This window comes from Oncorhynchus tshawytscha, linkage group LG18 (genome assembly GCF_018296145.1).
Source record: "Oncorhynchus tshawytscha isolate Ot180627B linkage group LG18, Otsh_v2.0, whole genome shotgun sequence".
In the NCBI taxonomy this organism is placed as follows: domain Eukaryota; kingdom Metazoa; phylum Chordata; class Actinopteri; order Salmoniformes; family Salmonidae; genus Oncorhynchus; species Oncorhynchus tshawytscha.
Genome location: NC_056446.1, coordinates 3,270,953 through 3,297,340, shown reverse-complemented (window position 1 = coordinate 3,297,340; position 26,388 = coordinate 3,270,953). Strand labels below are relative to the sequence as shown.

At 42.8% G+C, this 26,388-nt stretch overlaps 1 pseudogene; it reads left to right on the top strand.

Moving 5' to 3' along the window:
• The first annotated feature begins 12,958 nt into the window (after positions 1-12,958).
• Positions 12,959-24,622, top strand: LOC112217404 (annotated as a pseudogene).
• The last annotated feature ends 1,766 nt before the right edge of the window (positions 24,623-26,388 follow it).

Sequence of the window (26,388 nt, the reverse complement as noted above, 5' to 3'; positions counted from 1 at the left end):
ACCAGCGAGCTGAGATAAGGGGGGACTTTACCTAGCAGGGTCTTGTAGATGACATGGAGCCAGTGGGTTTGGCGACGAGTATGAAGCGAGGGCCAGCCAACGAGAGCGTACAGGTCGCAATGGTGGGTAGTATATGGGGCTTTGGTGACAAAACGGATTGCACTGTGATAGACTGCATCCAATTTGTTGAGTAGGGTATTGGAGGCTATTTTGTAAATGACATCACCGAAGTCGAGGATTGGTAGGATGGTCAGTTTTACAAGGGTATGTTTGGCAGCATGAGTGAAGGATGCTTTGTTGCGAAAAAGGAAACCAATTCTAGTTTTAACTTTGGATTGGAGATGTTTGATATGGGTCTGGAAGGAGAGTTTACAGTCTAACCAGACACCTAGGTAATTGTAGTTGTCCACGTATTCTAAGTCAGAGCCATCCAGAGTAGTGATGTTGGACAGGCGGGCAGGTGCAGGTAGCGATCGGTTGAAGAGCATGCATTTAGTTTTACTTGTATTTAAGAGCAATTGGAGGCCACGGAAGGAGAGTTGTATGGCATTGAAGCTTGCCTGGAGGGTTGTTAACACAGTGCCCAAAGAAGGGCCAGAAGTATACAGAATGGTGTCATCTGCGTAGAGGTGGATCAGAGACTCACCAGCAGCAAGAGCGACATCATTGATGTACACAGAGAAGAGAGTCGGTCCAAGAATTGAACCCTGTGGCACCCCCATAGAGACTGCCAGAGGTCCGGACAGCAGACCCTCCGATTTGACACACTGAACTCTATCAGAGAAGTAGTTGGTGAACCAGACGAGGCAGTCATTTGAGAAACCAAGGCTGTCGAGTCTGCCGATAAGGATGTGGTGATTGACAGAGTCGAAAGCCTTGGCCAGATCAATGAATACGACTGCACAGTAATGTTTCTTATCGATGGCAGTTAAGATATCGTTTAGGACCTTGAGCGTGGCTGAGGTGCACCCATGACCAGCTCTGAAACCAGATTGCATAGCAGAGAAGGTATGGTGAGATTCGAAATGGTCGGTAATCTGTTTGTTGACTTGGCTTTCGAAGACCTTAGAAAGGCATGGTAGGATAGATATAGGTCTGTAGCAGTTTGGGTCAAGAGTGTCCCCCCCTTTGAAGAGGGGGATGACCGCAGCTGCTTTCCAATCTTTGGGAATCTCAGACGACATGAAAGAGAGGTTGAACAGGCTAGTAATAGGGGTGGCAACAATTTTGGCAGATAATTTTAGAAAGAAAGGGTCCAGATTGTCTCGCCCGGCTGATTTGGAGGGGTCCAGATTTTGCAGCTCTTTCAGAACATCAGCTGAACGGATTTGGGAGAAGGAGAAATGGGGAAGGCTTGGGCGAGTTGCTGTGGGGGGTGCAGTGCTGTTGACCGGGGTAGGAGTAGCCAGGTGGAAAGCATGGCCAGCCGTAGAAAAATGCTTATTGAAATGATCAATTATGGTGGATTTATCAGTGGTGACAGTGTTTCCTATCTTCAGTGCAGTGGGCAGCTGGGAGGAGGTGTTCTTATTCTCCATGGACTTTACAGTGTCCCAGAACATTTTTGAGTTAGTGTTGCAGGAAGCAAATTTCTGCTTGAAAAAGCTAACCTTGGCCCTTCTAACTGCCTGTGTATAATGGTTTCTAGCTTGCCTGAACAGCTGCATATCACGGGGGCTGTTCGATGCTAATGCAGAACGCCATAGGATGTTTTTGTGTTGGTTAAACCTCTTAGGGATAGTGAGACGCTAGCGTCTCAAGTGGCCAATAGCCTCGGGAAATGCAATAGCGCCAAATTCAAATAAAAAGCGATAAAACTCAAACGTTCATTAAATCACACATGTAAGATACTCAATTAAAGCTACACTCGTTGTGAATCCAGCCAACATGTCAGATTTTAAAAATGCTTTTCAGCGAAAGCATGAAAAGCTATTATCTGATAGCATGCACCCCCCTGAACCAGCTGAAAACAGATGTAAATAAAATAATTAGCGTAGCCGGCGCTACACAAAACGCTGAAATAAAATATAAAACATGCATTACCTTTGACGAGCTTCTTATTTGGCACTCCAATATGTCCCATAAACATCACAATTGGTCCTTTTTTTTCGATTAAATGCGTCCATGTATACCCAAAATGTCCATTTATAAAGCAGGTTTGATCCGGAAAAAAACAGCTTTCCAAAAGACAACGTCACTCCAAAACATTTCAAAAGTTGCCAATAAACTTTGCCAAAATATTTCAAACTACTTTTGTAATCCAACTTTAGGTATTTTTAAACGTTAATAATCGATCAAATTGTAGACGGGGCAAACTGTATTCGATAGAGAAAGTAAACAAAACATGCTCCTTTTTCCCTCTTGCGTAACTATCAAAAGTGTAACGTGTACCAGGAAGTGCCTCTTCTTCATTTCACCAATGATTAACTTCAACCCAATTCCAAAGACTGGTGACATCCTGTGGAAGTCGTAGGAACTGTAAAATGGGTGCCATCTAATTTCCCTTGACAAAGACAAGTGAGGGAACTGTCAGAGGGAAAACATTTTTTTTATTCTGAATAGTTTTTCCTTGGGGTTTTGCCTGCTACATAAGTTCTGTTATAGTCACAGACATGATTGAACCAGTTTTAGAAACTTCAGAGTGTTTTCAATCCACACCTTGGATCTCTGTACCTTAAGTTCCGTATGGAATATTTTGATTCTGCACACAGCGATGAATAGCAGAGAAGTAGACGAATATCCCATTCACTCTAACTTCTTGTCTAACTTGTTGCAGTATTGGTCAAAATAGACACTGCTTGCCAAAATGTTACAGAAACTGATGTTGGTGCTGTTACTTCAACTCCTGTAACTTTTGATGCGAATATCATTTTTGTCTCCAAACTCCAGATTTGAGTAGCAGAGAAGTGGACGAAGCTGTAACACTTGACATTTATTTTCTAAGTGGTTGCAAAGTGGATTTATTAGCTGATTTGTGTCAAAAATTGCTTGATTTCACTGACAAAGAATGTCACTTGGAAGTGATGATGTCACAATGGGGCACTTGAGTTTCTTGAGAGATCCAATGAAAGCGGAAGGAGGACATAAAGAGGACAAGAAAGTGAAAAACGGAAACAGTATAACAGATATCAAAAATTATATACAAACAACTTGATCGAGACCGTTGCGAATTTGTTGATATTGGAACGGCATTTCTAGCTTAAACGGTGTAGGAGGAGTGTCTCCTCATGATTTTAGCCCTGCAGTGTCTGCGAGTATCCTAGCCAACGGTTCCGTTTGGAATATCAGTATTGACACAGAGAGCTGTTAGTGAAGAGCAGGTGAGGGGTTTCTTAAATCGCTCACCCTCGAGAACTGTAGACCCAATTTTAAAAGCGTTTCCGCCCTTGAGAAGCAGAGAAGTAGAGGAAGATTTTATGCCAAACTATGTTTGTGTAACTGTTTGTTTAGTGGTCAAAACGATAGTTGTTTGGGAAAGTAATAAATTGCCTTGCTGCTGTGGCATGATTTACAGACACTTGAAAGTGAGGCGATGGGTTACAAAAACGGCTATAGTTACAGATTGGTAGCCCCGATTTGAAATCCGCCTTTTTCTATGAAGAGCAGAGAAGCAGGGGAAGATTTTAGCTTGCGGAACTTTTTTCCTCAAAAATGCTCCGAAAGTGGTCAAAACGACCATTGTTTGGGTAGGTTGAAAAACACGTGGTAATGCAGTTACAAAAACAGCTGTACGGTAAATTCCATATGGAATATTTTGATTCTGCACACAGCGATGAATAGCAGAGAAGTAGACAAATATCCCATTCACTCTAACTTCTTGTCTAACTTGTTGCAGTATTGGTCAAAATAGACACTGCTTGCCAAAATGTTACAGAAACTGATGTTGGTGCCATTACTTAAACTCCTGTAACTTTTGATGCGAATATCATTTTTGTCTCCAAACTCCAGATTTGAGTAGCAGAGAAGTAGACGAAGCTGTAACACTTGACATTTCTTGTCAAAGTGGTTGCAAAGTGGATTTATTAGCTGTTTTGTGTCAAAAAATGCTTGATTTCACTTACCAAGAATGTCACTTGGAAGTGATGATGTCACAATGGGGCACTTGAGTTTCTTGAGAGATCCAATGAAAGCGGAAGGAGGACATAAAGAGGACAAGAAATTGAAAATCGGAAACAGTATAACAGATATCAAAAATTCTATGGTCAAACGTGATTTGGAGCTTGTTTATGGAAAAAAGGTTATTTCTGTATGTTGCAACTTGCTGAAAATTGTCCACAGTGTTCATTTCATCTCGAATAGACGGCACAGAAAAATTGTACATCCAGAGTGCATCAAACATGATTTAGAGCTTGTTTATGGAAAAAAGGTTATTTCTGTATTTCAATGTTGCAACTTGCTGATAACTGTCCACAGTGCTAATTTCATCTCGAATAGATGGCACAGCAAAAATTGTACATCCAGAGTGCATCAAACATGATTTAGAGCTTGTTTATGAAAAAAAGGTTATTTCTGTATTTCAATGTTGCAACTTGCTGAAAACTGTCCACAGTGCTCATTTCATCTCCAATAGACGGCACAGCAAAAATTGTACATCCAGAGTGCATCAAACATGATTTAGAGCTTGTTTATGAAAAAAAGGTTATTTCTGTATTTCAATGTTGCAACTTGCTGAAAACTGTCCACAGTGCTCATTTCATCTCCAATAGACGGCACAGCAAAAATTGTACATCCAGAGTGCATCAAACATGATTTAGAGCTTGTTTATGGAAAAAAGGTTATTTCTGTATTTCAATGTTGCAACTTGCTGAAAACTGTCCACAGTGCTCATTTAATCTCCAATAGACGGCACAGCAAAAATTGTACATCCAGAGTGCATCAAACATGATTTAGAGCTTGTTTATGGAAAAAAGGTTATTTCTGTACTTCAATGTTGCAACTTGCTGAAAAGTGTCCACAGTGTTCATATCGTCTCAAATAAACAGCACAGCAAAGATTGTACACCCAGAGTGCATCAAACATGATTTAGAGCTTGTTTATGGAAAAAAAGGTTATTTCTGTATGTTGCAACTTGCTGAAAAGTGTCCACAGTGTTCATTTCATCTCGAATAGACGGCACAGCAAAAATTGTACATCCAGAGTGCATCAAACATGATTTAGAGCTTGTTTATGGAAAAAAGGTTATTTCTGTATTTCAATGTTGCAACTTGCTGATAACTGTCCACAGTGCTCATTTCATCTCGAATAGATGGCACAGCAAAAATTGTCTTTTTTTATGAATTGAACACTGAATGGAAAAACAACAAAAGAGAATGAATGAAACCGAAACAGTTCTGTCTGGTACAGAATACAAAAACAGAAAACAACTACCCACAAACACAGGTGGAAACAGGCTACCTAAGTATGGTTCTCAATCAGAGACAACGATTGACAGCTGCCTCTGATTGGGAACCATACCAGGCCAAACACATAGAAATACAACACACAGAACAAAACATATCATGAAAAACATATAATGACAAACATAGAATGCCCACCCCAACTCACGCCCTGACCAAACCAAAATAGAGACATAAAAAAGGAACTAAGGTCAGGAAGTGACAAAGACAAGTACATTCAAGATTATCACGACAGAGAAGGCATACTTCTTGACCCTGACAGAATAGAGACCTTAGTGCTGCTTTTGATACCATCGATCACCACATTCTTTTGGAGAGATTGGAAACCCAAATTGGTCTACACGGACAAGTTCTGGCCTGATTTAGACCTTATCTGTCGGAAAGATATCAGTTTGTCTCTGTGAATGGTTTGTCCTCTGACAAATCAACTGTAAATCTCGGTGTTCCTCAAGGTTCCGTTTTAGGACCACTATTGTTTTCACTATATATTTTACATCTTGGGGATGTCATTCGAAAACATAATGTTAACTTTCACTGCTATGCGGATGACACACAGCTGTACATTTCAATGAAACATGGTGAAGCCCCAAAATTGCCCTCGCTAGAAGCATGTGTTTCAGACATAAGGAAGTGGATGGCTGCAAACGTTCTACTTTTAAACTCGGACAAAACAGAGATGCTTGTTCTAGGTCCCAAGAAACAAAGAGATCTTCTGTTGAATCTGACAATTAATCTTAATGGTTGTACAGTCGTCTCAAATAAAACTGTCTTGAACATCTTGGCCATGTTCTGTTATAATCTCCACCCTGCACAGGCAGAAGAGGACTGGCCACCCCACATAGCCTGGTTCCTCTATAGGTTTCTTCCTAGGTTTTGGCCTTTCTAGGGAGTTTTTCCTAGCCAACGTGCTTCAACACCTGCATTGCTTGCTGTTTGGGATTTTAGGCTGGGTTTCTGTACAGCACTTTGAGATATCAGCTGATGTACGCAGGGATATATAAATTTATTTGATTTGATTTGATTTATGTCCAAATTCCTCCTTTTGTTAGGGCGTATAGTAAACAACTCAAAACTCATGAGGCGCGGGCAAGCCCAGCGGAAATGTCGGACGAAAATTCCAACAAGTTATATTACTGGTCGTAGAAACAGATCAAACGATGTATAGAATCAATCTTTCGGATGTTTTTATCATAAATGTTCAATAATGTCCCAACCAGAGAATTCATTTGTCTGTAGAAAAGCAATGGAACGAGAGGTAACTTTCTCATGACCGCGCGTCACGAGACCGAGGCTGCTGGCAGACCTCTGACTCATTCTGCCCCCTTCACAATAGAAGCCTGAAACAATGTTTTAAACACTGTTGACATCTAGTGGAAGCCTTAGGAAGTGCAAGATGACCCATATCCCACTGTATATTCAATAGGGAATGAGTTGAAAACCTACGAACCTCAGATTTCCCACTTCCTTGTTGGATTTTTTCTCAGGTTTCTGCCTGTCATATGAGTTTTGTTTTACTCACAGACATCATTCAAACAGTTTTAGAAACTTCAGAGTGCTTTCTATCCAATACTACTAATAATATGCATAGAGGAGCATCTGGGACTGAGTAGGAGGCAGTTTACTATGGGCATGCTTTTCATCCAAACGTGAAAATGCTGCCCCCTATCCAAAAGACGTTTTAACAGCATGGGAACTGGACTATGGCGCAAATGAGTGGTATTGTGAAGTATGCGTTATGGGCAGTGTTAATAGTAGTCGGGGTTACTTTGGTAGCATTGTTGGGATATCATCTTCTGAGGGCATTGATGTTGAAATGTATACAGTGCTGAGTTACCTCAAGAGGAGGTACTCAACTCCAGCCACTTTAATAATGGGAATTGATGGGAAATTATGTAAATATATCACTAGCCACTTTAAACAATGCTACCTTATATAATGTTTACATACCCTATATTATTCATCTCATATGCATACGTATATACTGTACTCTATATCATCGACTGCATCCTTATGTAATACATGTATCACTAGCCACTTTAACTATGCCACTTTGTTTACATACTCATCTCATATGTATATACTGTACTCGATATCAGCTACTGTATCTTGCCTATGCTGCTCTGTACCATCACTCATTCATATATCCTTATGTACATATTCTTTATCCCCTTACACTGTGTATAAGACAGTAGTTTTGGAATTGTTAGTTAGATTACTTGTTGGTTATTACTGCATTGTCGGAACTAGAAGCACAAGCATTTCGCTACACTCGCATTAACATCTGCTGACCATGTGTATGTGACAAATATTGTGTATGTGTATGTGACAAACATTTGATTTGATTTGATTTGAGTTGAATAAGGCCAACACAATTGTATATCAGGTGGCTATGGAGGAAGGAGATGAGGAGCAAAGTGAAAATTACATGGCTTGGGAACACCCCTTGGAGCCTGTGGTCTTAACAGGGAAGACATGGTGAATGCATGAGTTTTTTTTAGGGACTTCATTTTTGTGGAAACCAGCAGAAAAGTATACTGAAGACAGTCAAGTGAAGAGAGAGTGGGAATTGTCATGATATCAAACTTTGGTTGTGTCTTTGTATATATAATAACACATTATTAATACTGTTATGTTTTGTTTTGTTTTTTACTTTTCAAGTCTTGTGATATCACTCTCTTAGGAACCAGAAGATGAAATGGATGAAGTCAAAAGCTCCAGCTGAAATGTCTTTTTTTTTCAACGAGAAATGGAAATAAGAGAGTGTGCATAGTGTGATTATAGAATAGAGGCCATAAGTCTTGGAGTTGTAAACATAGTAATATACTGTAAATGTTAACCACATTAGTCTATGTTAGCTTAACAGTCCCGTGGGGGGGACACTGATCCTGTAGAGGTTTTTAAGAGGGAGGTGACCGGGGGGAAAGTGGTTGAGGTGAGGCGAATGAGCAGTAAGAAAAGTGAGGGTGGAGTAGAAAGTACTACACTGCTGTTAGAGTTTGAAGGGAATCTTCCTAAATGAGTACATCTAGGATTCATCAGCTTTTATGTTAGAGAGTTTGTGCCAAAACTGATGTCTAACAATAACATATTCTGACAGATTGTAAATGTTCTATGTTCCCCTCTCTCCCTCAGTGACATGAGTAAGGAAATTTCATATGTTCAAGTTTAGAAGTCAGAAACCATCAATCAGTCCCCACTTTTGAACATTATATAGACTTGGACAAAAAATAAAACACGATTAACATGGGGTTGGAAGTAACATGACCATTTCCCAGGAAATAGACATATCTGATATGGGCAGAAAACTTACATTCTTGTTAATGTAACTGCACTGTCCAATTTACAGTAGATATTACAGTGAAATAATACCATGCTATTGTTTGAGGAGAGTGCACAATTATTGTCACGCCCTGGCCGTAGTATTTTGTGTTTTCTTGATTATTTTGGTCAGGCCAGGGTGTGACATGGGTGATTTATGTGGTTTGTTTTATCTAGGGGTTTTGTAGTTTATGGGATTGTGTTTAGTATAGTATTCTAGGTAATTCTATGGTTGCCTAGAGTGGTTCTCAATCAGAGGCAGGTGTTTATCGTTGTCTCTGATTGGGAACCATATTTAGGCAGCCATATTCTTTGAGTATTTCGTGGGTGATTGTTCCTGTCTCTGTGTTCGTTGCACCAGATAGGGCTGTTTCGGTTTTTCACGTTTCTTGTTTTTGTATATTGTTTGTATTTTTCATCTTTCATTAAAGATTTGTAAAGATAAATGCAGCGTGGTCCTCTCTTTCACCAGAAGAAAACCGTAACAATTATAAACTTGAAAATGTATTAATAAACCAATTAGGCACATTTGGACAGTCTTGATACAACATTTTGAACATATATGTAATGGTCCGTTGGATCGGTCTAAAACTTTGCACATGCACTGCTGCCATCTAGTGGCCAAAACTGTGCCTGGGCTGTATAAAACTTTATGGCCTTTCTCTTGCATTTCAAAGATGATGGTACCCTATTATCCTACATTTCTCATTTCCAGAAACTTCAAAGTGTTTCCTTTCAAATGGTGTCAAGAAAATGGATATCCTTGCTTCAAGGTCCTGGACTACAGGCAGTTAGATTTAGGTATGTCATGTTATGTGAAAATTGAAGAAAAAAAAGAAACTGGAGCAGCAGCACGACCAGGTGGACTGCGGACAGCAAGGAGCCATCAGGCCAGGTAGTCCTGAGGCATGGTCCTAGGGCTCAGGTCCTCAGAGGAAAAAAAGAGAGAATTAGAGAGAGCATACTTAAATTCACACAGGACACCGGATAAGACAGGAAAAATACTCCAGATTGACCCTAGCCCCCCGTGTGGTGATAGAATGTGTGGTGATAGAAATATGTAGGAATAGAGATAACGATCTAATAGTTCATTTCTATAACCCCATCAAACCTCTCAAATTAGCGCAGTTAGAAGGCAGTGGTTAGAGCGTTGGAGTAGTAACTGAAAGGTTGATAGATCAAATCCCTGAGCTGACAAGGTAAGAATCTGTAACCCACTGTTCCTAAGCTGTTATTGTAAATAAGAATTTGTTCTTAACTGACTTGCCTAGTTAAGAATAACAAATAGACAAACATTGGCAGAAGAATGTCCTCACTGAAGAGCTGTCATAGGATGCCACCATTCCAACCGGTCAGTTTGTCAAATTTCTGCCCTTCTAGAGCTGCCCCGGTCAACTGTAAGTGCTGTTATTGTGAAGTGGAAACGTCTAGGAGCAACAATGGCTCAGCCACAAAGTGGTAGGCCACACAAGCTGACAGCATGGGACCGCTGAGGGGTGTAGAGTTTAAAAATTGCAACACTCACTACAGTGTTGCACATTTTCTACGGAAGTTTACGTCAGCACAAGAACTATTCGTTGGGATCTTCATGAAATGGGTTTCCATGACCGAGCAGCTGCACACATGCGCAATGCCAAGCGTCTGCTGAAGAGGTGTAAAGTGCGCCACCATTGGACTCCAAATGCATAGTGCCAACTGTAAAGTTTGGTGGAGGAGGAATAGTGGTCTAGGGATGTTTTTCACGGGTCTGGCTAGTCCCCTTAGTTCCAATGAAGGGAAATGTTAATGCTGCAGCTAATAATGACATTCTCGACTATTATGTGCTTAATTGAGTATCTTACATGTGTGATTTAATGAAAGTTTGATTTTTATATAACTTTTTTTAATTTGCCGCGCTGCATTTTCCCTGTTTTTTGCCCAAGTGGGACGCAAACGTCCCCTATCCTAAAGATTAACTCAGAAAGCGTTGAGACTTCGACACCATCTTTTTTTCTGGGCTAAGAGCCCATTTGGTCAAACCTGTGCTCACCAAGTTTCGTCTTCGAAGTCTTTTCCGTTTAGGAGAAATGGCCATGTCCGTTTGGTGATGTTTTGTCCATTTGCAATAAGCAGCCAGTCGCCATCTGGTGGAATTTTCCGGAACAGCGGAAAAATGTCCAAACATGTATTTTATAAAATGGAAACCAAGTGTACGAGAGACTTTATTTGATGACGACCTGAGTCTGTTGGCCTATTTTAATAACACTCGCGGACATCTATTAACCTCTCTGGGATATGTGGGACGCTAGCATTCCACCTGGCCAAAAGCCAGTGAAAATGCAGAGTGCCAAATTCAAATAAATTGCTATAAAAATCAAACTTCCATGAAATCACACATGTAAGATACCAAATTAAAGCTACACTCCAGCCAACATGTCAGATTTCAAAAACGCTTTTCGGCGAATGAAAACGATGCTATTATCTGAGGATAGCGCCTCCGTAAACAAAGAGAGCATATTTCAACCCTGCAGGCGCGACACAAAACGCAGAAATAGAAATATAATTCATGCCTTACCTTTGACGAGCTTCTTTTGTTGACACTCCAATATGTCCCATAAACATCACAAATGGTCCTTTTGTTCGATTAATTCCGTCGATATATATCCAAAATGTGCATTTATTTGGCACATTTGATCCAGAAAAACACCGGTTCCAACTTGTGCAACGTGACTACAAAATCTCAAAAGTTACCTGTAAACTTTGCCAAAACATTTCAAATTACTTTTGTAATACAACTTTAGGTTTCTTTTAACGTAAATAATCGATAAAATTGAAGATGGGATGATCTGTGTTCAATACAGGAGGAAAACAAACTGTTGCATGCTTTCTCCTTAATCTAATTGCAGTGTCCAATTAACAGTAGCTATTACAGAGACAAAATACCATGCTATTGTTTGAGGAGAGCGCACAACAACAAAACACTTTTATAACAGCAACTGGTTTGATACATTCATCTCTGAAGGTAAATAATGTACTTACATTCAGTAATCTTGCTCTGACTTGTCATACTGAGGGTCCAAGAGATAAAATGTAGCATAGCTGTGTTTGATAAAATACATTTTTATGTTCAAATGTAGGAACTGGGGTCTACAGTTTGACCCCACTGCTGTCTCTGGCTCTACACCCACCCCGCCCGGCCATCTAGATGTGTGAAAGTTAGAGTATTAACCTAAGTGTGTAAACTAAAAAATGTTATGACCATAGCATTTTTGTATGTTCTCTATAGTTAGATGTATCAACTGACCAATTGGAAAACTCCTGGCAGATTTGATACGACATATTGTGCAGTAATGTAATTCTTCACTGGATCAGTCTGAAACTTTGGACACACACTTCTGCCATCTGGGGGCCAAAATCTAAATAAGTTACAACTGGACTACTATCTGAAAGTGTGGCCTTTCTCTTGCATTTGGAACAAAAAAAATCAGTTTTTTTTTTTTAGGAGGATGCATGTTTTTGTGTTTGTACTATCTTTTACCAGATCTAATGTGTTATTCTCCTACATTAATTTCACATTTACACAAACTACAAAGTGTTTCCTTTCAAATGGTATCAAGAAAATACATATAGTTGCTTCAGGTCCTGAGCTACAGGCAGTTAGATTTGCGTATGTCATTTTAGGGGAAAATTGGAAAAAAAAGGGTCCGATCCTTAATAACAGACTCAAACACAATCACGCAATAGGCTAAATACAGTTCGCTTCACAGCTTCCCCCGGGAAAGACGACGTATTGTAGCAGCAAAATATGATGTGTTGGGGTGGTGCTTCGGGAGAATAGACAGAAAGAATAGATAGGTAGGGAGCAGTGGAGGCTGGTGGGAGGAGCTATAGGAGGACGGGCTCATTGGAATGGCTGGAATGGAATTAATGGAACGGAGTCAAATGTGGTTTCCATATGCTTGATACAGTTGAATGTGACATAAATTAGAATAATAAAAGGAATAATAAAAAAAAGCTAGATGGAATTAAAAAAGTACATTTGCAGAAATATAAAGGGAAGGCTCTCAAACACATTTACTCTACATGACAGAGAAGCATGTCATTTCTATGTAGCACATTTCTATCTGACCGTTCTGCCATCTGATTACAGCTAACATGCTGTGAATGCGGGCTGTTAATTGCTAATGACTGTCACTTGCTGCCAGTGTGATTGGCTACCAGATAAAACACCTGGGGAGGGCCACATGCGACATCAATTACTGTGTTCCAGTGGTATAGTTTACAGCTGGGCTGCGCTTGGTTGTTGACAGTGGTGGGCCACCTACAGGCCAAAGCTCCCTTTTGATTTGGCATGATTCATGTTTTTGAATGTTTGTAAGTCTTCTGAGCTTTTCTTATGCGGTGTACTTGTTACATCTGGAAATATTAATGAGTTATATAATTTTGTGTTATCTTAGTGTGACATGGATTTTGCTAGCTGTCCCAGTCTGTGGTCTGTTCCAGAGTCCTAGTTCCAAGCCCAGTTCACATCCAGGTTAGTGCTACCTAACCTATTTTTTATTTAACCAGGTAGGCCAGTTGAGAACAAGTTCTTATTTAGAACTGCGACCTGACCAAGATCAAGCAAAGCAATGTGACAAAAACAACAGTTGTACATAAACAAATGTACAGTCAACACAATAGAAAATACGTGTATATATTTATTGTGCAAATGTAGGGAGGTAGGCAATAAATAGGCCATAGAGGTGAAGTAATTACAATTTAGCATGAATAACACTGGCATGATAGATGTGTAGATGATGTGCAAGTAGAGATACTGGGGTGCAAGAGGGTAAGTAATAATATGAGGGTGAGGTAGTTGGGTGTGCTGTTTACAGATTGGCTGTGTACATTGATTGGTAAGCTGCTCTGACAACTGATACTTAAAGTTAGAGGGAGCTGTAAGACTCAGGCTTCAGAGATTTTTGCAATTTGTTCCAGTCAAGGATTGGAAGGATAGTCAGCCAACAAGAGCGTACAGGTCGCAGTGGTGGGTAGTGTATATGGGGCTTTGGTGACAAAACGGGTGGCACTGTGATAGACTGCATCCAATTTGCTGAGTAGTGTTGGAGGCTATTTTGTAAATGATGTCGCTGAAGTTAAGGACTGGAAGGATATTCAGTTTTATGAAGGTATGTTTGGCGGCATGAGTGAAGGAGGCATTGTTGTGAAATAGGAATTTGATTCTATATTTAACTTTGGATTGGAGTTGCTTAATGTGAGTCTGGAAGGAGAGTAGTCTAACCTGACACCTAGGTAGTTGTCCACATATTCTAGGTCAGAACTGTCCAGAGTAGTGATGCTAGTTGGGCGGGAGGGTGCAAGCAGAAATCTGTTGAAGAGCATGCACTTAGTTTTACTAGCAGTTGGAGGCCACGGAAGGAGTGTTGTATGGTGTTGAAGCTCGTTTGGGGGTTTGTTAGCACAGTGTCCAAAGAAGGGCCAGAAGTATACAGAATGGTGTCCTCAGCGTAGAGGTGGATTAGAGAATCACCAGCAGCAAGAGCGACATCATTGCTATATACAGAGAAAAGAGTTGTCCTGAGAACTGAACTCTGTGACACCCCCAGAGACTGCAGAGGTCTGGACAACAGTCCCTCCGATTTGACACTTAACTCTATCTGAGAAGTAGTTGGTGAGGCAGTCATTTGAGAAGCCAGAGCTATTGAGTCTGCCAATAAGAATGCGGTGATTGACAGAGTCGAAAGCCTTGGCCAGGTTGATGAATACGGCCGCACAGTATTGTCTTTTATTGATGGCGGTTATGATATCGTTTAGGACCTTGAGCATGGCTGAGGTGCACCCATGACCAGCTTGGAAATCAGTTTGCATAGTGAAGGGACTGTGGGCTTTGAAATGGTTGGTGATCTGTTTGTTGACTTGGCTTTTGTTTTTTGTTTTTTTTGAAAGGCAGGACCGGATGGATATAGGTCTATAACAGTTTTGGTCGAGTGTCTCCACCTTTTTAAGAGGGGGATGACCGCGGCAGCGTTCCAAACTTTAGGGCTCTGATACGATACCAAGGAGGTTGAATAGGGGCTGCAAAAATTTTGGCAGATAATTTGAGGTCCATATTGTTTTGCCCAGCTGATTTGCAGCTCTTTCATAATATTGGCTGTCTGGTTTTGGGTGAAGGAGAAGTGGGTGGGGGTTTGGGCAATTTGCTTCAGGGGGTGCTGAGGTGTTGGCCGGCATAGGGGTTGCCAGGTGGAAAGAATGGCCAGGTGTAGAAAAATGCATATTGAAATTATCAATAATCGTAGTTTTATCAGTGGTGAGTGTTTCCTATCCTCATTGCAGTGGGCAGCTGGGAGGAGGTGCTCTTATTCTCCATTGACCTTAGTGTCCCAGATCTTTTTGGAGATAGTGCTACAAGAAGCAAATTTTTGCTTGAAAAAAGCTAGCCTTAGCGTTTCTAACCGACTGAGTATATTGGTTCCTGACTTCCCTGAAAAGTTGCATATCGTGGGGGCTATGCGATGCTAGCCCCCAGTTAAGTCTGGGGTGAGCTAAGGGTTATATCGGGTCTTAGTTCTACATTTTAAGAATGGGGCATGCTTATTTAAGATGGTGAGGAAAGCACTTTTGAAGAGCACCCAGGCATCCTCCACTGACGGGATGAGGTCAATATCCTTCCAGGATACCCGGGCCAGGTCAATTAGAAAGGGCTGCTCGCTGAAGTGTTTGAGGGAGTGTTTGACAGTGAGGGGTTTTTGTTTGACCGTGGACCCACTACGGGCAATGAGGCAGTGATCACTGAGATCCTGGTTGAAGACAGCAGAGGTGTATTTAGAGGGCAAGTTGGTAAGGATTATATCTAAGAGGGTTCCCGTGTTCACGGGTTTGGGGTTGCACCTGGTAGGTTCATTAATAATTTTGTGAGATTGAGGGCATCTAGCTTAGATTGTAGGATGGCTGGGATGTTAAGCATGTCCCAGCTAAGGTCACCTAACCGTACAAACTCTGAAGATGGATGGGGGGTGACCAATTCACATATAGTTTCCAGGGACCAGCTTCGGGCTGAAGGGGGTCTAACAAGCAGCAACGGTGAGAAACTTGTTTCTGGAAAGGTGTTTTTTTAAGTAGAAGCTTGACTTGTTTGGGCACAGACCTGGATAGCCTGCATAGTTCTGTCATGCTAGCTCTGTAGTAGATTAGAACTCTGCTCTCTTTGGCAGTTCTATCTTGTCGGAAATGTTATAGTTAGGGATGGACATTGGCGGCCTTCCTAAGCCAGGATTCAGACACGGCTAGGACGTACGGGTTGGCGGAGTGTGCTAAAGCAGTGAATAAATCAACTTGAGGCTTCTAATGTTAACATGCATGAAACAATGCTTTTACGGTTACAGAAGTCAACCAATGAGAGCGCCTGGGGAATGGGAGTGATGCTGGGAGCTGCAGGGCCTTCTTGGTTAACCTCTACATCACCGGAGGAGTAGGATACAAGTATGGCTGAAGGCCAAAATAACTGGTCGTCTAGTGCATTCGGAACAGAGTAAAAGGAACAGATTTCTAGGTGTGGTAGAATGGATTCAAGGCATAATGTACCGACAAGGGTGTGGTAGGATGCGAGTACAGTGGAGGTAAGCCTAGTCATTGAGTGACGGTGAGAGGTTTTGTCTCTAAATGCTCCTTTTAAGACAGGTGAGGTCACTGCATGTGTGGGGGGTGGAACAAAAGGGCTAGCTAAGGCATATTGAGCAGGGCTGGAGGCTCTCCAGTGAAATAAGACTAACCAAAACAGCAGTAGACAAGCCATCTTGAAAATAGGGTGAGGTATGTGTAGCCGAGTGATCGTAGGGTCCAGTGAGTAACTAGGTGACCTGGAGGCATGGCAATTTCAGACAGCTAGCAGATGGGCCTCGGATGTCGCAATGGGAGAGTCTGAAGTAACCCCTCGGACAGTTACATCGGCAGACCAGTCGTGATGGATCGGCGGGGCTCCGTGTCGGCAGCAAATGGTCCAAGTCAATTGGCAAAATGTATTGAACCCCAGGAACTGTCTGGATCTCTTCGGCTAGCCGGGAGATGGGGCCTAGCTCGAGGCTAAGTGTCGCTTGCTTCAGGACAGACGTTAGCCAAGAGTAGCCACTCGGCTAGCAGCTAGCTAGCTGCGATGATCCAGAGAAAGTTCAGAGCTTGCAGTAGGAATCCGTAGATGTAGTAGAGAAAAAGCAGTCTGATATGCTCTGGATTGATATCGAAGATGTCTGAGTCAATGGTGATGACCGCTAGCAGTGGCTAACTGACTACTAGCCGTTATCTGGCTAGCTTCTGAACGGGGTTCCAGTTCTCAAGTATAAAAAAAATATTAGATCCATACCACATTGGGTGAGATGGGTTGCAGGAGAGCATGTTCAGTCTGTAGATTGAGATTAAAAATATATGCAAAGAAAAAATGAGACAAGACAGAAAGAACATATCTGACTGCTACCCCAAATGATCTAAGTTGTTTAATTTTTGCCTGTACTGCATCTGTACCTACTTAACACTGATCAATATGACTTACTGGCACCTTCTCTCCAAACAGATGGTGGTTTGAAGTCTGAGTGCCTTTGGAATATCATGAGGCTAACATTGGACGAAGCTCTGGCTGTGGGGAGCCAGCTAGAAATTGCTGCCATCAGTGAGTAGATTCTCCATGTTTATGTGAACGTTACACTCAAATCTGCTCTGCTCTTATCCACCACTGTGCTTTCAGATGGCACTGACATTATACCGTTGTCGCCCACCTTGGCTGCCCAGTGTGGATACAGCATGGACTCTGACCCTTGGGGAACACAAAAGTCTTTGTGTCCTTGTTGGGCTGTTATGTTGACAACCAGGTAATCTTAAAGGGACATTGAAGTTCACATGACAACTTGAGGGGGTTTCTTGATCTGGTTATCTGGTGTCCGTTTTAACTCCTTGAATCACTAATGCGTATTCATTTAGGGACAATGTCAAAAGCTCTTGCAGCACTACCAGCGTTCTAGGTATTCAACCCCTGTTTCAGCCAGTTATGTTTAGTGCATAATGAACTTGACCCAGTACTACAATTGTTCCATAGGCGGATGAGACATTTAACCTTGGCCTGCGAATCCAAATGTATGGCGATGGCCTGTCAAAGAAGGTCCAGCATGACGTGACCGAGACATGCAGCTACTCCCGCTGGGCGTCCCGGGAAATTCTCTGTGACAGGAACTACATGGAGGTGAGGCAATCCTGATCATCCCTAGATTCAGGTGGCCATATCAATACATGGCTTTACAGTACATTTGGATTGGGGGGTGCTGGCAGGCAATGGTTGGGTTTAGAATTTACTGAGCACGCTTTGGTGACTTGCTCTGTCCCTTAGGTGTCAACCCTCATGGTCACTCCAGAAGTCCCAGTCACCATGGATGGCCAGAAAGTTCAAGAGACCTGGCAGGATGCCATCCCTGACGTATGTCTCATGAATAGATTTAGTTTGTATACAGCTGGCAAGAATGACTTGTCTGAACTGAGTTGCTATTTTCCCTTGACAGGCCGTTGCGCCAAACAGCATCTGGAAGATGACATTTCACACCCCTGACTCGAAGGTCATGGTGCTGAAGGATGCTCACCGAGCTGGCTACGGTGCAATGACTACCCCAACAAGACTGGTGTTGCGAAGCCCCTACAACATGCCGGAGACCTACGCTGAAGAAGTGAGCCTCTGCCCAAGTATCTTCTGGATCCTGGTGTATCACTTCCCTGTTAGCATGGCAGACATTTATTGGCTAGAATATGCCTGTCATGTAGAAGGATAATTTTCCTTCTCTCCCCAGGTGGCAGGAGTTCCCATGGAGGTCTTCAGTGTGTCCACTTACTACAAGCAGGTTCGCAGGCTGGCCATCATAGTTTCGGCTGCTGCCTGTCCTACAGGTATGTGTATATGCTGTTTAAATGGGACTCTCACTGTTTTCATTCCTGCTTGGAGTACTGCTGTAGCATAGGGGTTTTGTCCCAGCTTCATTTATCACACCTGACTAAACTGATTGGTGAACTCCCTGGATTAGCAGTATTGGCAGGTTAGCCACTTAGCTGGGGCTACTTAGCATTGAGGATCACTAATCAATGTGCCTATGGAACTGCTCATTTGCTTCCTCTGCAGGTGGCTTGGTCTTCACTGATGAGGTGATCACCTGGTACGTGCCTCGCCGCATCCCCCCGCTGATCTCGAGCGCCTTCAAGATCCTGGAGACTCACATGGGCATCAATGGCCAGAGGTTGGACAAAACCATGATGGCCATCAGACGCTACAAGCTGTCAATCACAGAGTCTCATGTTGTCATTGAGCTTCCTGTGGGGTCACCTGATGGCTACTACAAGGTCTGACATGACTTACATCTTCATTACGGCACAACTAATAATTTGCAATGGTTAATTAGCATTTTGGACTAGTCCCTTTCAGTCAATTTTCATCTGTTTGGTGCCCACTGAACACAACCCTCTTAAGATGACATTATTTACCTGATTTGTAATTACTTCATTCTGAGTGCAGAGTCACGCCCCAGATTATTCATACCACATAACCTACACTGTTGAACCCATGCTTGAGTTGCTGTGGAGGGCAGAAGACACACGGGCTGACACGCGATATAAAGTCCTCTTTCCCATCACTACCCCTCTGATGCCCAGACCTCCACATGTTACTGAAAGTGAGTCTGCTTCAATTGTAGTAAAGGCAGGCTGTATAGTGCTAAACTGTTTCCCAATGTCTAGTTTAAACGGGTGCTAGTCCAAGTAGGAAGTCATAGCTTGCTGGTCCCTAATACAAAAATGATGACACTGATGTAGAATATGGCATGTTGGCTCTAATTCAATTACTCTCTGCAATGTTTTGTGCATTAACACACCCCATTAAACTTAGCTGTTTAACCCATGTTGGCCTCTACCCGTTGTCTTCTAGGCAGAGTTCCTGAGCAGAAGGTGTTCAACGTCCTCTTAGGGACCTTCCTCCATGATGTGTCGCTGCTGAACATTACTTTCACTACTGGGGTGCTGACTGTCACGGAGTGCAATGCCAGAGGCTTTGACTTTCAGGAGCACCGCTTCGCCAACAGCTCAAAGACCTTCTCGCTACAAGTGCCCTTCTCAGATGAAGTTGTCCTGAAACATGTAGGTCCCTTTGGTCAAATCGATTGTAGAATGTTGTAAATATATTTATGCCAGTATAAATCTCGTAAAGTAACATTTTGGGATTTTCAGTTTAGAGTACTTGAACAGATGACATGCAGAACACTACCAACATGTAAATCTCTTTTTTTTTTTTACTTCCACAATCTGCAGAACCCTAATCCCTTGACAACTGTCTACTTCCTCCCTCTGGTCTTCGGTCTGCTCATCCTGCCTGAACAAATCCCATTCCCCCACCCTGCAGAGCTGGAGGCCTCCCTGGAAGATGTTGGTAAGGCCACTTGGGTTAAATCTCCTCTAGCTCCCTTCAGTAGAATGACTCAAGGATGTTGGGCATCATATTGCATGCACCCAGCCAGGTGCTTCAGCTCAACTAAAGGATTAGATTATTTGTCATGACAGAACTGAATTTAAGCTTTACCCCTTTAGTTCTTCCCACGACCACTGGATTCTGTGACCAGGACAATTTCTACATTTCTGTCAAATATGGGAGCCAAGGGGATAACTTCCAGATCATGATGCTTCATGCTGGTTCATGGAGGGAGCTAGACACTGAGCTGTATAGTCTCACTGACAACAACACTCACGTCAGTATCGTAGTGCCGTACACCGCTCCTGATACAGTTTTTGAGGTATGAGGTGTCTGCTCATGTTTACTTGTAGCTCTAATACCACTACCCTTGCAAGCCAAACTTGTGTAACAATGGTGACGCATGGGGATCAGCTAACCTTTTTATTGAACTACCTAATAAGCCAGGGGTTGTCAGACTTTTGCCCCAGTTTCCAGATTTGTACATTTCCACATTGTCTTAATGTAACATGTTTTGAAGTTTAGCTTACATGGGGCCAATTAGCAGTGACTGTTCCTGACCATCAGTTTAATCTTGTCCAGCTGCTAAATCGTACTTGCCTACCCCTGAATGATTTTTTTTTTTTTTTAAGACTGTGCAGTCTGACTCTATCAGAGCCAGAGTAGACTTGTTGCTCTTGGAGACCCCTAACATGTGGCAACTCAACGACCTCTCGCTTGCCTGCTACTTCCCCTTGACCATGACTGGTTTGTTTTCAATTTTAAGTCATATGCTTTATACTTGATTAAGACTATTAGAAAGTTAAAGAGCTGATTTAAATATTACAAGAACAGCATGTTGACTTGGGTAAGGGTGCACTACCTTTTCTACACTTGCTTTGTTGAACACTTTGCTTTTATTTCAGAGTGCTACCCCAATGGCACAGTGACTGCACTGGCAGTGAAGGTGGAATCTGTTCGCAACCTAAACCCCAAATACCTGACCTTGAGTGACCAGTCATGTAAACCGGTCTTCAGCAATGACCGCTTTGCCTTCTTCTCCTTCAGCCTCAACTCCTGTGGCACCACCAGAACAGTGAGACTGTTTCTGGGCCCATAGTTGTAAAGTGTCTCAGATTAGGAGTGCTGAGCTGTGACCTGGTTTTTAATTGCAGGGGGTATTTGCGCCTATGTTAGCACTCCTGCGCTGACACAGGCCCAGTTGTCTAGACTTTACCTTTCTGTACTGTAAATGACTTGTCTAATACTGTACATGTACTGATAAGTTTGCAGCTCTAATAGGCCTCTCCTCTCTTTGTAGTTCTTTGACAATGTCATGGCGTACGAGAATGAAATCGCCATGCACCACAGCATGGGCAAACATCAAAGTAGGAAAGGTCTAATCAATCCAGACTATCGGTAAGAATGTGCCACTATGTTGTGACCACCCCTCAGTCATATGCATATCCCTCACTGGTTTGACTGCTTCTTTCAGGCACACAGTCTCCTGCTACTACCTGGTCAACGACACTGAGACCATGGCATTCCGTACTAGGCCAAGGAACAGCGACCCCAAGGCTGATCCTGGAGTGGGACAACTAGTGGTCCAAATGAGACTAGCCCAGGGTAAAACTAGACTAGTTTGGGTGCAACCCTGTCCTAATATGGGTGTTCTATTCACTGAATGTTGAGGTTAAATTTTTACCTTAAACCTAAACTTAAGTAGGCTCAATTTTTCCAACCATAGATGTCTAAATAAATCTTATGGCTGGGGGGGGTTGTTACCCCTATTCCCTGAAAGTGATGTAAAAATATTTTTGATAATTCATTAACATCTAATCACATGGCTACCCTGACTTTTTGCATTCCCCCCTTACACTACTGCTATATCTATGCATCGTCACTTTAATAACTCTACCTACTTGCACATATTACATCGACTAACCGGTGCCCCTGTACATAGCCTCGCTGCTATTTTACTGCTGCTCTTTAATTATTTGGTACTTTTATTTATTTTGTAGTTATTTTTAAAACTGCATGTTAAGTATTTGCAAGGTCTACACCTCTTGGCGCATGTGACAATCCTATTTCTGTTTTCAGAGGTTTCTTATGACTTATTCTACCAAACTGAGGACTACCCAGTGGTGAAGTACTTGCAACAGCCTCTGTATTTTGAAGTGGAGCTGATGTGGTCTACTGACCCTCGGATTGCACTGGTCTTGGAGAACTGCTGGGCAACTCTACATGAGGACAGGACCACTCTACCTAGCTGGGACCTCATTGTGAAACGGTAGCTAGCATGACTTTTGTTATACAAACTGAGACTTGTCTTGGGCAGGATAACCAAGTGACATGATTAGGGTGCAGTTACTAGGATTTAAACATTGTCTTAATTTCTTGTTGCGGGCAGTTTGCTTGTCTGCACACTGGGCAAAAAAAGTAAACGTCCCATTTTCAGGGCCCTGTCTTTCAAAGAATTTGTAAAAATCCAAATCACTTCACAGATCTTCATTGCAAAGGGTTTAAACACTTTCCCCTGCTTGTTCATTGAACCCTAAACAATTAGTGAACATGCACCAGTGGAAGGGTTAAGACGCTTACAAATGTTAGACAATTAAGGTGACCATTATGAAAATGTTGGCCCCTAGAGGCCTTTCTACTGACTCTGGAAAAACACCAAAAGAGATTACCAGGGTCCCTGCTCATCTGCGTGAACGTGCCTTAGGTGTGCTGCAAGGAGGCATGAGGACTGCAAACATGGCCAGGGCAATAAATTGCGACGTCCGTACTGTGAGATGCCTAAGACGGCGCTACAGGACAGACAGCTGAACGTCCTCGCAGTGGCAGACCACGTGTAACACCTGCACAGGATTGGTACATCCGACCATCACACCTGCGGGACAGGATGGCAACCACTGCCCGAGTTACACCAAGAAAGCACAATCCCTCCATCAGTGTTCGCAGGAGGCTGAGAGAGGCTGGACTAAGGGCTTGTAGGTCTGTTTTAAGGCAGGTCCTCACCAGACATCACCGGCAACAACGTCGCCTATAGGCGCAAACCCACCATCGCTGGATAAGACAGGTCTGGCAAAGGGTGCTCTTCATTGCCGAGTCGTGGTTTTGTCTCACCAGGGGTGATGGTCAGATTCGCGTTTATTGTCACCGGAATGAGCATTACACTGAGGACTGTACTCTGGAGCGGGATAGATTTGGCGGTGGAGGGTCCATCATGGTCTGGGGCGGTGTGTCACAGCATCATCAGACTGCGCTTGTGAGATTGCCTACAATGACGTCAATGCTGTGTATTACAGGGAAGACATCCTCCTCCCTCATGTGGTACCCTTCCTGCAGGCTCACCCTGACATGACAATGCCATACTGCTCGTTCTGTGCGTGATTTCCTGCAAGACAGGAATGTCAGTTCTGCCATGGCCAGCAACGAGGACGGATCCCATTGAGAACGTCTGGGACCTGTTGGATCGGCGGGTGAGGGCTAGGGGCCCCCCTTTGTTTAAGGACGCGCTATTCCATTTCTGTTAGTCACATGTCTGTGGAACTTGTTCAGTTTGTCTCAGTTGTTGAATCTTATGTTCATACAAATATTTACATGTTAAGTTTGCTGAAAATAAATGCAGTTTTTATATGAACCTGACAACTCACCCTGAATTCTTGCTGCTATATCAATCTCCATTCATTGTGGGGGATGGCCTATGGCTGGAGTGATGTGGATGGGTAGCCAGGCTAAAAATGATTAGAACCCAGGGTCAGTCACTACACACCAAACAGGGAGAGGCTACTTGAACTTAACCAAGAAATTGGTGTTCTGTTGCCTAACATTTAAAGCAAATGTATTCTCTTTCTCACCTCAGGTGTGAGAATCTTGATGACCGCTACATAGTCTTCCATCCAGTTGTTGCAGACGCCAGGATTCATATACCCGCTCACGTCAAACGCTTCTCAGTCAAGATGTTCACCTTCACCACGGATGAGACAGTCCTGAAAGAACAGGTAATTTAGACCAGTTGCTCTGAAGGGCTTACGTTCTTTGACGCTAGCTTGAGTCATTTAAAAACAATCTATATTAAAACTGACTCCTCTCCATAGATCTTTGTTCATTGTGATGCAGACCTCTGCGACACCACCAAACCTGATGGCATCTGCTCTGGCCAGTGTGCAAGCCCCTTAGGGACTCAAAGCCTCTCAAACCAACTGGCTCAAGAAGAGGTATGTCCATAAGTCAACCCCCCACATTAGTATGAACTTCATCCTGTCCTCCTGACCCTTTGTATGATCTTGTTCTAGGTCGTAGAGCTGCAGACATCAGCCAGCATCAGATCTCATCTGGACCTATTCTTCTGTCTGACTCATCCAACTTTGTTTAGAAAATGTAATAAAAGTGTTCCATTTATTTGTTTATGCTTCATTGTACAATTTTAAATAAATTCCGATTGGTTTAGTCAGCACCTTTTTAAGAACTCATTGCTTTCAAACTCTAACGTGGTGCTGAGTAATGAGCTAGCTAGTCCAGGAATAACTTGACAAATGGTGTGCCCCCTCAACAGAGGTTGTTGGGACACTGACACTTGGTCATGGCAGTGAAGCTATTTTTCAATAAAGTAATATCAAATTTATTTATATAGCCCTTCGTACATCAGCTGGTATCTCAGTGCTGTACAGAAACCCAGCCTAAAACAGCAAGCAATGCAGATGTAGAAGCACGGTGGCTAGGAAAAACTCCCTAGAAAGGCCGAAACCTAGAGGAACCAGGTTATGTGGGGTGGCCAGTCCTCTTCTGGCTGTGCCGGGTGGAGATTATAACAGAACATGGCCAAGATGTTCAAATGTTCATAAATGACCAGCGTGGTTGACTAAGGCAGAACAGTTGAAACTGGAGCAGCAGCACGGCCAGGTGGCCTGGGGACAGCAAGGAGTCATGTCAGGTAGTCCTGGGGCATGGTCCTAGGGCTCAGGTCCTCCGAGAGAAAGAGAATTAGAGAACGCACACTTAGATTCACACAGGACACCGAATAGGACAGGAGAGGTACTCCAGATATAACAAACTGACCCTAGCCCCCCGACACATTAACTACTGCAGCATAAATACTGGAGGCTGAGACAGGAGGGGTTGTAATACAATTGTATTAACATTTTAACACTGGTTCAACTCTTTCCAACATTTCAGGACCAGTGCTAACACTAACACAATACCTAAATATTCTAATTAAGACTTGACATTCTTTGACCCAGGATGGCATCAAGGCCTTCTCCCATGCACTGTAAGGCTTTGTCTCAAAGTGGTGCACAACAGTATTCCCACTGGAAGTAGGAGGGTTGCCCCTTTCACATTGCCAATGCATCCTGTGACAAACTAACCAGGGGAATGAAGTGTGTACTTTTCCCATTGGCTTCTGACATTATGCCAAATATTTGACAACTTTCTCTTGCAATGTAAATCCCTTGCTACTTAAATTTCCAGGTGTTTTTAAAGGGGCACTGCACCTGTTGACTTTGCTTTTTTGGGGGGGGGGGCTTGCTCCTGCAGAATTGCTGGCAGAAGCCAAATCTGAGTTGGCTTGGTCTCTTGGCAAGTACACACCAGTCAAACCTTGCCTACAGCTTCTTCCTCCTACTCAAACCTGCAGGTTGAGTTCAGTTACTACAGCTGTATGAGATTCCAGAGGAAGCTTTGACTAGGTCAGTAGCGTAATGTAAATGTAGTTGCTGAATGTTAAATCCTTTTACCTACATCTGGACCAGGTCTCTTAGAAGGAAAAAAAGCCAGCAGCAGGTTGGAACAATGAGACAAATCACAACTTTGAATTGGACGGAAAAGCATCCAACAAGTGCTCAGCATATGTGGAAACTCCTTCAAGACTGTTGGAAAAGTCTTTGTCCTGTCGTGTCCCTTGTATATATCGTTTAACATATTTTTCGTCGCATACCCTTTAAAATATTTTGCTAAACCTCAACATCTAAATACTCTCCTGCAACCCGCCTCACCCATCTGCTTTTTTTTTTCCCTAAAGTATTTACTTCGGGTCCGGAATCCCTCAACTGAACCTAGCCAGCTAACTACCAGCTATCAGTCAGCAAACCATTGCCAGCGGTCATCAGCTAACCTTCAGCACGGAAAGCTCTCGTCAGGTCGAACAACGTGACTCTAACCAGAGCATAACGGACCTGTTATTTTTATCCCCGGATTCCTACCGCAAACTGAACATTTTCATCT